Below are 12887 nucleotides of genomic sequence, written 5' to 3' on the forward strand. Positions count from 1 at the left end.
ATGAATGAACCGCAGAAGTTTAAAATTGTAACTCCATTCTAAAGTTATTACCTTAACAATATGTTTACAACTGTATTTCCTTAAAGAAAGTCAGTAAAATACCATAATTTAGGTAGTTTGACTCACCAGTTGCTGTTCTAAACCTTAGATGGAAAATGGCGTCTGGAAAATTCTTCAGTGACTGGGGCTGCATGAATTCCCGGATGTTGGAAATAACACCACCAAGTGTTGAAAAGATAACTCCTTGATTTCGCACTGAATAAAATCAATTCTAACTCTTATTATATTCATTTATCAAAATCTAACTCTTTAACGTCAATACTTTACTCTGAAATGCTTCAACACCGAGAATTTAACTCTGATGAATTTGCTGTGTGTGCGTTTCTTGTAAAAACACTATGTCTATTTGTTTTAATTTAATTAAATCATATATATGCATCCTCTTTTTTACATTTCTCATACCATTAACATTAAGTGATGCAATTTTATTGCTGCTCATGATGGGGAGAAAAAAACAGCAAAAAAATATGCAGCATATTAACAAATTACTCTTGTGAATCATTCTGTGCTCTTTGGGAACGTACCTTTTGCACAATTTTTTTTAACCTGTATACCTCTGGATTTGACAAGCATTCTTCACCTTTTTGCTTCATTAGAAATTTTGCTGAATCAATAAACAGAGATATATCAGGAAAAAATTCTATCACCTCAACATTTCTCATGCCTTTTGTACGCTGTAAGAAATTTTTCATTCGTTCAAGGCTATAACCACTTTCATCTTGCTTATCGTACTGCATTGCTCCTACCAATTCTTGCTCACTTTCTGAATCGGATATCTCAGAGCTCTGAATGTTTTCCTCATTTTGTGTCTTTTTCTTTGACTTCTGTTTTTTCACAAGAATTAGATTTTCTTTTCACTGCTGGTACTTTAAATAGATTTTCTTCTTCTCTAAAGAAATCATTCTCCACCTCATCAATTTCAACTTCCATTACTTCATTATTTGTTGATTCTGCTGTTTCTCCATTTTTTCCTTTGTCTTCTTTCTCAATACTTTCTGGATTTTCATTAATCCCGTCCTGTTCTTCTACATTAATATCCTGATTTTCAACTTGATTTAGAGAAACATTTGCGTTTGTTATGCTTGCTTCATTTACTCGTTCAGTACAGGCGCGCACTAAATGCCCCTCTCTTCCGCAGCCGTAACACTTCATATTTTCAGTCGTTGCAAATATCACAAATTCAAACCCGTCTACTCTGAATTTGAAAGCAGCATTTATTTCTTCTACGTCTGACCTCAAAATCATGTAAACTTGCCGACGGAAAGAAACTACATGCTTTAGCAACGGAGACTTGCAACCTAGTGGAATTTTCTTTATTGCAGACGCGAACTGTCCATACCTTGACAGCTCACGTTGCAACGCTTCATCACTGATAAACAGAGGTACATTAGAGAGCACGACTTTTCTCGCTGGATTAACAAGCGGAAAGACTTTAACAAAACTATCATTAAGTACTAAACCACTTTCAACAATTTCGTTAACTTTTTCAACTTTATCCAGAAACACCACAACCGTGCCATTCATCCTAGACGCCGATCTAATACTATCATGACCAACAATCTCAGCTATCGCCAAAACAACATTTTTGACAGGACATTCAGCTCGGACCGGCACTTTTAAACCGTGCCGCCGGCTGAGTTGCTCCAGATTGGCGTTCTCCGCCATTATCAAAGCCGCCAGTTCCAAACTGGCGACTCCGATCAGATCCCTTTTCCCTTTTTAGTGCTTTGTGACCATATACCAGGTAGAAACAGTGACACAGTAAGTCGATTAAAGTGAAAAGGTGTAAATTCACCAAACCTTAAGGTGAGGAAATACAAGATTCCACAGCCCCTCTCCGTGTATCACACTCGCTCCACATTCGTCCACACATGCGCACGAGAGAGAGAGAGAGAGAGAGAGAGACAGAGACACGCTCAGTGCAAAACGCGCCAAAGCCCAAAACTGAAAGCGAGACGTGACTTTTAAGGGGTTGTTTCATATGGATTTATTAATCATTCTTACTGTTCAGTGATCGCAAACTGCCGTAGTTTATTAAAGACGCAAACCCTTCACTGCACGTCAGCTGCGTGCCTTCAGCAGACCTCCTCATTCCTGCAGCACGAGAGCTTTATGATTGTTTATGAGTGCCAAAAGTGGCGGATCTGTTCGGTAAAATATCTGACTGCGTGTCACCGCATCCCTAAGGACTGTTTGGCGAAATATTTGAATGCATGTCACTGCATAACAAACCACTGAAAGGATATAACTAGAGAAATCTCCACTGTGCTGCTGGGTGAGAGCGTATGGCAAGCAGTTTTAGCATTTAAACCTTGTTCAGACTGTCCATAAATATATTTAGAGATATCTCTAATTATATTTTGACTTGTCATAATTATAATTCGACTAGTCAGATTGGAAATATCTGCAAATATATTATGACTGACTAGTCATATTCCTCCATTGACTTCTATTGAAAAATATTTGCAGATATCTCTAAATAAGTTTTGACTAGTCACAATTGTAATTAGAGATATCTCTAAATGAACTTTGACTAGTCAAAAATCCATTTCAAGATATCTACAACTGTAATTAGACTTTTAGTAAATTAATTAGAGATATCTTTAATTATATTTGTAAATATATCTAAATATGATGAATTAAAGATATCTCTAAATGTATTATGACTAGTAAAAACTCAGAGATATCAATTACAATTGTTACTAGTCAATTCATCTGATTTCGTACTAGTACAACTGTAATTGCAGATATGTCTAATTGTCATTCTGAGTAGTGGAATAATAATTATGACTAGTCAAAATATAATTAGAGATATCTCTAATATATTTATAGAGTCAGAACAAAGATTTAAATGCTAAAAAGGCTTGCCATAGAGAGCGCTTCTCACTGAACAGAGCAGCAGCGATGACGTAAGCGTGCCGAGGCCCGATATGGTGTGAGCGCGGGCCGTCGGGGGAGACGGGAGGGGGGACAAGCGTGCTTTGGCCCGGTTCGAGGCAACTGTACCTATTGTGAGTACGGCCTCTGTCAGAAAGCCCACTAGGAACCGAACATATTTAGCGAGTTTCACACGGACTGTGATTAGCGGTGCAACTTCCCATACTCAGATGCCGGGCCAGATCACAATGCGCTCCTTTTCTTCCGACATGTTCACGCATGTTCCGTGCGTTCATGCAATAAATAACACAACATACTTGGAAAGTTTGATGGCACTGACTGCTTAATAATTGTTATTAAAGAAGTTTGAAGAGGATTACTTCTTTGTTGCCTGATTCTCTGACCGGAATCAATGTCCATATTTGTCCGCCAGTAGAACTGTAAATTTACTCCGTTGACAGAGGTATAGTACCCCATCACAAGTTGGTCCTTCGAGCCGGAGCTGGCAAAGCAAACAATATGGACAGTGCAACTGTAGTTGTATCAGACCCCGCAGCCAGACCGAAGAGAAAGGGTAAACTGCCATCACATTTGGGAGATTATGAAGTTGGCTATACACTTCCTGAGGGCCCTCCTTCAATCACTGCTTCACGCTGTCACAGCCAACATAAAAGCCAGTCAAGGAAAACGTCCCATAGTAAAGCCAGCCTTCATTCTAAATCCAGTAGTTTTTCCACTACTTCTCGTGCACAAGCTACTTTAGCACTCACAAGCAGTCAGGCAGCCATCGTGGAGGAGAGAATTAAGCAGCGTCAGTATGATAACCTTCTTGAGCAGATGGAGGAGGACAAGCTGGCAGAAATAGAATATCACAGACTGTGAACACAAGCTAAGGAGGCTCAGCGCGTACAGGAAGAGGCTCTGGAGGCAAAGGAAGCATTAGCTAATCAATTGGAAAGACAACGGAAGCTGAAAAAGGCCGAAGCTGACTTAGAAGTCGCTAAACTTGTAAATTCTTTACTCAGCCAAGACCTAAGTGTGATCGATGCTGAACCTCAAGCATCCCCAGACACCACAGCACCGCCACCAAAGTCCCTTTGTGCTAGCCCAGCTCCATCTTCTGTCCTACAGCAGTCTTCATGCGCCGCACCGCCCAGAATGCAGATCGTACAAACTGTTCCAGAGGCACAGAGCACATTAAAGGATCCTTATATGGCCCATTCAACACCCTACATTCCCCCAGGGGCGCGACAGGCAACTAAGTTAACACAAGCTCCAGCTCACACTGCCCAAATGGCCAATCAGCATCCACCAAACCCAATTTCAGTGCCACGACCCACTTTTAACCCTATGCATACAACAGTTACTCATAATGCTATGCCCCACACAGACAGTGATATTATACCACCAACAGCTCCTCATCAGAGGGTGACAGTTGCATCCAACATGCCTATTTGCCCACAGCCCTTTGCAAATGCACCTGTTTCCCAAACTGGCTACTTGCCTCAACCCGGAACAGAGCTTTTGATGGCCGCAGCCTATGGCATCCCTCGCCCAACACTACCTGTGTTTGAAAGTGGTACAGAAAGTGACTTTGCCCTCTTGAAATTGGCCTTAGACAGCCTACTAAGTCCCCATACTCACATTAGCGAGCAATACAAATACCAAGTATTAATGAGTCATCTGAAATTTGCTAGTGCACAACAGCTAGCTAAAGCTTATATGCACCACCCACAACCTTACACCGCAGCCTTACAAGCTTTACAGGCGAAGTACGGCCAGCCCAGACAGCTAGTTCAATCTGAATTAGGGGCTATTATGAGTACACCTCCACTTAAAATAGGTGACGCAAACTCATTTGACTCATTCGCCCTGTCTGTCCAATCCCTAGTCGGTATGCTGAGGACTCTAGAGGGCCAGAATGGATTTGAGCTCATGTGTGGTTGCCATGTTGACCGCCTTTTAGGAAAAATGCCCCCTGCCTACAGAGATAGCTTTGTGAAGTACTGCTTTAGTCATGGCATCCTTCAATCTGGTACAGACAGAACGTATACACTACCTGACCTAGCAGCCTGGTTACAGACAAAATCCCAAGCCAAGCGGATCTCCAGTAGAGCGGTTGCTATGTTCCAGTCAGATATTACAAAGACATCTGGCAGGAGTAAAAGTTCTTCATATCATTGGGAACGTCCAACGACTTCGTTTCTGACTTCAGAAAACGCTGTTAAGCCACCAGCAGCAACACCGGCAAAGGTCAGTCCCAAACCAAAGCCGTATTGTCCGTACTGTGACAACCCAGACCACTATTTGAACTCATGTGACAAATTCAAGAAGCTGACCACCGATCAAATCGTCAGTTGGATCACAAGAGACAAACGCTGTTGGAAGTGTGGGAGGAATCACTCAGTTAATACTTGTAACCTCAAGCGGCCATGTAAAATATGCAAAGAAATCCATCTTACCATACTGCATGACTCAATTAAAGACACTTCCAGAGCAGTTCTAATGGTGAGTTTGCCTTCGACACAAATCTATCTGGATAGACCTAACCGCTCACAGAAGGTGATGCTCAAGGTCGCAAGAGTTCTCCTGCACAGTCAAACCCAAACCATTGAGGCTTATGCCGTGCTCGACGATGGCTCAGAAAGGACTATAGTCCTCCCTCAAGTAGTTCGACAGCTTGGGCTTAGTGGAGTTACAGAAGTGCTTTCTCTGCAGACAATCCAGCGAAACCATACTAACCTTAATGGGTCCAAAGTCACCTTTGAGGTCTCTCCATTTGCCAAGCCATCAGAGAGGTATGTCATACGCAATGCCTTTTCTGCCCCTGGTCTATGTCTTGCTGAGCATAACTACCCCGTAGCAGCACTACAGAAGTCATACCACCATTTGAAAGGTCTGCCTTTACAGCCAGTAGACAGAGTCAAGCCGTTCTTCCTCATAGGGTCTGACCTGCCACACCTCCTGACGCCAACACAGCCAGTACGAAGGGGACCAGATGGTGGCCCCGTTGCTATACATACCAAGCTTGGTTGGGTACTACAGGGACCAATGAGTCCAATTCAGCCCCCCAAAGGCCTGCAACAATGCCTACATATTATGACAGCCCCATCACGTGAAGAGCTGTCTCAGCATGTGGAGCGCTTGTGGCAAATTGACACATTGCCATACAATGAAAAGCTGATAACAAGATCACAGCAAGACAAACAATGCCATAACCTCTTACAGACTACTACTGTCAGAGTAGACGTAAATGGGATACAGCGTTATGCTACTCCACTGCTAAGACGTACCCCCATCACTTTGCTCCATACAGGCATTGAAGCTGTATTGCCCAGCCTCAGAAACCTTGAGAGAAAATTAGCCAAAAATCCTGAGCAGGCACAGGTTTACTGTTCTGAGATCCAAAAGCTTGAGTCAGCAGGTTACATCGCAAAGATAACACCACAAGAGGCAAACCACTCCACAGAGTCATGGTTTATCCCACACCACCTGGTGCATCATAATGGAAAAGATCGTATCGTCTTTAACTGCTCCTTCCAGTATAATGGCAAAAGTCTAAATGAACAACTTCTTCCTGGGCCAACGCTAGGACCATCTCTGTTGGGGGTGATATTGAGGTTCCGACAGCATGCCGTTGCAGTGAGTGGGGATATCAAAGGCATGTTTCACCAAGTGCGTCTGTTACCTGGGGACCGGCCTGTGCTGCGATTCATCTGGAGGAATATGAATAGGGAGGCAGTTCCGGACATTTACGAGTGGCAGGTTCTTCCATTTGGCACAACATGCAGCCCGTGCTGTGCCATTTATGCCCTTCAGTGCCATTCCCAGGAAAACAGAGAAAGTAGGCCAGACCTAGCTGATATTGTGGAGACCTCATTTTATGTCGACAACTGCCTTCACAGTACCCCCAATCAGGATGAAGCCAAAGCTATAATTGATGGCCTACGTGAGTCACTGTTAAAGGGAGGCTTTGAAATCCGACAGTGGGCGTGCAACGTACCTTCTGTCCTGAAGCATCTTCCATCAGAGGCTATATCAGCTAGTAGCGAGTGCTGGTTGTCCCAGAGTAGCTCTTACCTGCAGGAACTCACACTTGGCTTGCAATGGAACTGTATTGATGACACCCTTGGTTATAAAACCCGCATAGCCGAACCCATCCAGCCAACAATGAGAAACCTGTACAAAACCCTGGCTAGTCAGTTTGACCCCCTGGGCTTTATTATACCCTTTACCACTAGGGCTAAAACCTTGATTCAGGATCTCTGGAAACAAAACCTAAGCTGGGATGACCCTATCGAACCTTTATACTTGCGTGATAAATGGTCCACATGGGTTGCAGAACTGTCCCATATCACTACAGTACAATTCGCCAGACCGTACGCTCCTGCAATGTCAGATACTCCCTCCACCATCAGAGAGTTACATGTATTCTGTGACGCCTCAGAAAGGGCATATGGCTCGGTGGCCTATCTTCAAATCCGGAATGAGGAGAAGGTCCATGTATCCTTTGTCCTAGCTCGCTCTAGAGTGGCTCCTCGCAAATGTTTATCGATGCCCCGCCTGGAGTTGTGTGCTGCACACTCTGGCGCTCAGATGTCAAAGGTCATACAAGCTGAGCTTACTATCCCCATACACCAAGTTACACATTGGACCGACTCAACTACTGTGCTGCATTGGCTAAAGTCAGAATCTTGCCGGTACAAAGTGTTCGTAGGGTCGAGAGTAGCTGAAATTCAGACACTGACAGATGTGTCCAAGTGGAGGTATGTTGACTCCAATAGAAACCCTGCCGACCACATTACCAGGGGGCTTACTTTAGAGGAAATAGCCGGCCCTCACCAGTGGAGATATGGACCATCATTCTTGACTCAACCACAGGAAGTATGGCCAGTGACACCCAGTACAAAGTCTGAACCTGATATGAATGAAGTCAAACGAGCATCGTTTATTGCAGCCATTAGTGTTACCCCAAGCCCAGTACCAGCAGACCTCAGTCAGTTCAGAACTTGGAAGGAACTTCTTCAAGCGACTGTCACATCTTGTGATTGGGCGGCTGACGCTGAAACTACAAGCGATGCCTCAAAGTATATACAGGCAGAAAAGCTTCTCTTAGCGCATGCTCAGCTTGATTCATTCCCAGAGGAATTCAGAGCCCTGAAAGCTGGACAGCCCATTCCAACAGATAGCTGTTTGAGTTCTCTTGCTCCAGAATTCGACAAAGATGCTGAGTTGATAAGAGTGGGTGGACGTCTTCGTCGTGCTGAAACCCTGTCATTTGATACTATTCACCCGATTGTTCTAGACTCTCACCATCAAGTCACAAAGTTACTGATCCAAGACATAGATCAACAACTCCATCACCCTGGTGCAGAACGAGTATTAGCAGAGCTAAGGCGTCGATATTGGGTGCTTAGAGGTCGCGAAGCTGTGCGGAAACACCAGCATTTCTGTCAGAACTGCCAATTCTGGCGTGCCAAGCCACAGAACCCACAAATGGCCGACCTACCACTATGCCGACTACGTCTGTTTAAACCACCATTCTACTCTACGGGCATAGACTGCTTCGGACCCTTTCACATAAAGATAGGCCGGCGCAGGGAGAAAAGATGGGGGATCTTATTCAAGTGTTTAACCACCAGATGTTTGCATCTTGACCTACTTGAACATCTAGATACTGATGCCTTCCTTCTGTCTCTACGACGTTTCATATCCCGTAGAGGGAAGCCTGCTGAAATACTCTGTGATAATGGGACTAACTTTGTAGGAGGGGACCACGAGTTAAGAGACTCATTTAAGCAAATGGCCCCAAAGCTTCAGACACAGCTAGCTCAACAGCAGATTCAGTTTCGATTTAACCCACCAAACGCACCTCACTTTGGTGGAACCTGGGAGCGAGAAGTGAAATCGGTTAAGGCTGCTTTGCAAGTCATTCTTCGGGAACAATGTGTACCAGAGTCTGTCCTACAAACCTTACTAGTGGAGGTGGAGGGCATACTAAATTCCAAACCCTTGGGCTACGTCTCATCTGACATTGCCGACCCAGATCCTGTAACCCCAAATATGTTACTAATGGGACGTCATGATGCCTCCTTGCCCCAAGTCCTTTATGACTCTAACGAGATGCTGGGTAAACGCAGGTGGCGACACAGTCAAGTACTGGCTGACCAATTCTGGGCTGCATTTGTCCATCGCTACTTACCAGAACTACAGGGCAGGCAAAAATGGAGAACAGATGGTAAAGGGCTGGTAGTCGGCCAAGTTGTACTACTAATAGATAATCAACTCCCGCGTGCGCTGTGGCCTGTGGGAACTGTTACAGAGACCTATGCAGGGGCGGACGGGAGGATTCGAACTGCCAAAGTCCAAGTCAAGGATAAGTCGTATCTGAGGCCTGTTGTAAAACTCATTCAAATTCCGGAAATGAAGGATAAAGACACGGAAACCAAAGATGGCCTTTCTTAAGGTTTACAATTATCTTTATCGATAATTGGGGGCGGCTATGTCAGAAAGCCCACTAGGAACCGAAAATATTTAGCGAGTTTCACACGGACTGTGATTAGCGGTGCAACTTCCCATACTCAGATGCCGGGCCAGATCACAATGCGCTCCTTTTCTTCCGACATGTTGTGCGTTCATGCACTAAATAACACAACATACTTGGAAAGTTTGATGGCACTGACTGCTTAATAATTGTTATTAAAGAAGTTTGAAGAGGATTACTTCTTTGTTGCCTGATTCTCTGACCGGAATTAATGTCCATATTTGTCCGCCAGTAGAACTGTAAATTTACTCCGTTGACAGAGGTATAGTACCCCGTCACAGCCTCAGTCAGTAGTCGGAGGGCAGGGCGGAGATAAAAGGTGTCTGGCACAAGCTTCTCCACAGCAACAGACAGAAGGCTCGGCTGAGCGAAAAAAATACTTCACTGCATCACTATTTTTGTTAAATAGATTTTTGTACCTTAATTGGGTTCCAAAGGCAGTTTATAAACTTGTAGCGGAGTTGAAGCGGAGTTTGATCGGGATATTCTATTACGCTGCATTATTGACGTCTGCAACCGGGTGCTCTGTTTACGCAACGTTAGCGCGGTAATTTAGACAATAGACTGTTGATAGAATAACGTTAACGTTCATTTATAAAGGTTAAAACGATGCTTTTGCAGTTGTGTCGAATAGTATGCACATATGGGAGTTATAAGGTACGTCTATATTACTGTCTTTTGCAGACAGCAAGATATATGCTATGGGCTAGTTAACCTTAGCATAGCTTCCCGTCACTTTTTATTAACTTGAAACTCCTCAAATACATTTGGGCACCCAGAAAAAGAGTGAAAAAGAGTGCTGCTGAGCCATTTCTTGGTCCTCCACCAGTCAAAAGAAAAAAAAACCTTCAGGTTCTGTGTGGAAGCATTTTACAGTCAGTGGTGCTGCAGATAAAACAAAGTGATACTGTATAATGTGTGCAAAAGTGAAATCAGCAGAGGCAGAGATATTAAACATCTGTCAACATCTTCTATCCATAATCATTCATATCTTTTCGGCTAAATCCCTTTATCAATCTGGGGTTGCCACAGTGGAATGAACCACCAATTTATCCAGCATATGTTTCTGCAAATCTGATACCCGGTCTCCTTAAAAGTTTGGATGGGATGGTGTAAATATTCCCTTTTCAAAACATAAACCCCAAGAGGAAAAATGCCAGCATGGATCAAACTGTGTGAGGGGCGCTAAAGGAGCGGAGCTAAGTTGGTTTTGTTTTGATATTCCTGACACAATCAGTGATAGACAGGCGACAAAAATACAAAGCTGGTAATGTTTCACAGCTGACTTATTCCTTTTTTTGCTTGATATTATGAGTAATGCTCCATTTAAGCCTTCGCCATAAAGTTAGTCATGTTATTCATACTAATAGCGAATAGATCATAATGACATGAGTCATTGATCCGGAAAATACGAATCTGCTGCTAACTTTACTGAACTTGATATTTACATCTATTTCAAGCTACGGATATTTGAAATTACAAATTAACAGAACAAAACCAAGATATGATCACAAACTGAGCAGCTGCGATCAATATACTTTACCCCTAGCTGTTTTCCAGTCATTTATAAAGAGCCCACAAACATACTGACAGTAATAGGTAACTTACTGTACATTGTTAGGGGTCAATGATGCTAATATTCGGCACAAATCCATCAGTTTCCCTTTCTGACTGTTCTTTCTATGAATGAACTATGTAAAAGCACTGTCATGCGTGTTTCCTCATCGGTTAGTTAGGCTATTTTTCACTACACACTAATTAATCTATCAGGCTTTTTAGCTAAAATAGAGAAATCATGGTTTCATTTATTATTATTAGATTATTTTTAAATTTCACCTCTCCTGCTGAGCATGAGCTAAGCTGTTGAATGGTTAGCGTATGAGGCGGCTAGGCTAAGCTAGCTTTAATTTTGATTGATTTATTCTTTAATTGGTTGCCCATTATGTGGTGAATATACCCCTGTAATGACTACTGCAGTCTTTTTTTGTCTGGCTTTCTCGGACATCTCACCTGTTCTCCAAAAATTACATTAGATCCCTGGCAATGTCTGAAACTGGCGCACACACATTGAAAAAGAAGTGCCAGGCACAAAAGCTTGACAGGCGTAGCAACAGTAACTAAGGAGGGCTTAGCAGAGGGTCCATTGTCGTCACAATAACAGGCAGATGGTCACAAGGCTGGCAGCAAGCAGGGATAATCCGAATAACAAGGCGAGGGTAAAAACACGAAAAAACAAGACAAAGGAAACGGCTTGTAATGTCACAGGATGTAAACAAGACTCGGCGACTGCAGTGAGTGTATGCGCTGCTTAAATAGCAATCCTCCGGTGCAATCAGTCAGGATGCTGAACATGTGTGTGTGAGCGGAGTGCATGTATGAAGTTGTAGTCTATGGAATGGTTGGTTTCTAGTCCATTAGTGATAGTGCATGTTTTCCAGCGATCCAAGGACTAAACATCACTGGTAATTGTGACAGAGCCACCCCTCTAAGGAGCGGCCTCCAGACACTCCTAATACAGTTCAGGCGGGAGGTGGAGTGGAGGCGGAACAGGGGGAGGGATGGAGGGCCAGGACCATGCAGTGGAGGTGTACCTGGAGCGTGGAGCTGAGGAGGTCCTGGAGCAGGGAGCTGCAGAAGGTCTGAATTGTGGAGTTGCGGAGGACCTGGAGTGTGGAGCCGCAGAATATCTGGATTGTGGAGTTAGGGAAGGTCTGTAGCGAGGAACTGCAGAAGGCCTGGAGAGTGGAGCTACAAAAGGCCTGGAGCATGGAGCTGCGGAGGGCCTGTAGCTGCGGAGGGCCTGGAGAGTGAAGCTGTGGAGGGCCTGGAGAGTGGAGCTGCAGAGGGCCTGGAGAGTGGAGCTGTGGAGGGCCTGGAGAGTGGAGCTGTAGAAGGCCTGAATAGTGAAGCTTGTGTATGTCTGAAAGTTTTGGTTCAGCAAGCATAGACGTGTCATAAACATACAGTGGTTCAGGAGGCCTAGGTTCAGGAAGTACTGGCAGTTCAATAAACCCCATTGGGTCAGGAGGCTTGGGTTCAAGATGCACTGGCTGTTCATTCAACCCCTGTGGGTCAGGGGGCTTTGGGTCAGGGGACACTGGCAGTGTAATCAACCCCAGTGGGCCAGGAGGCTTGGGTTTAGGAGACGCTGGCAGTTCCTTTAACTCCAGTGGGTCAGGAGGCTTGGGTTCAGGAGACACTGGTAGTCCCTTTAACTCCAATGGGTCAGAAAGTCTTGATTCAGGGGGCACTGGCAGTTCATACAAGCCCAGCGGATCAGGAGGCCTTGGTTCAAGAGTCACTGGCAGTTTGTATAACCCAAGTGGATCAGGGGGTTTACGTTCAGGAAGCACAAAAGGTTTATACAGTTTAGGCGGCTTTAGGAAGACGCACAGCTCTGGGAGGT

This window comes from Danio rerio, chromosome 1, assembly GCF_052040795.2.
Source record: "Danio rerio strain M-AB ecotype USA chromosome 1, GRCz13ab, whole genome shotgun sequence".
In the NCBI taxonomy this organism is placed as follows: Eukaryota; Metazoa; Chordata; class Actinopteri; order Cypriniformes; family Danionidae; genus Danio; species Danio rerio.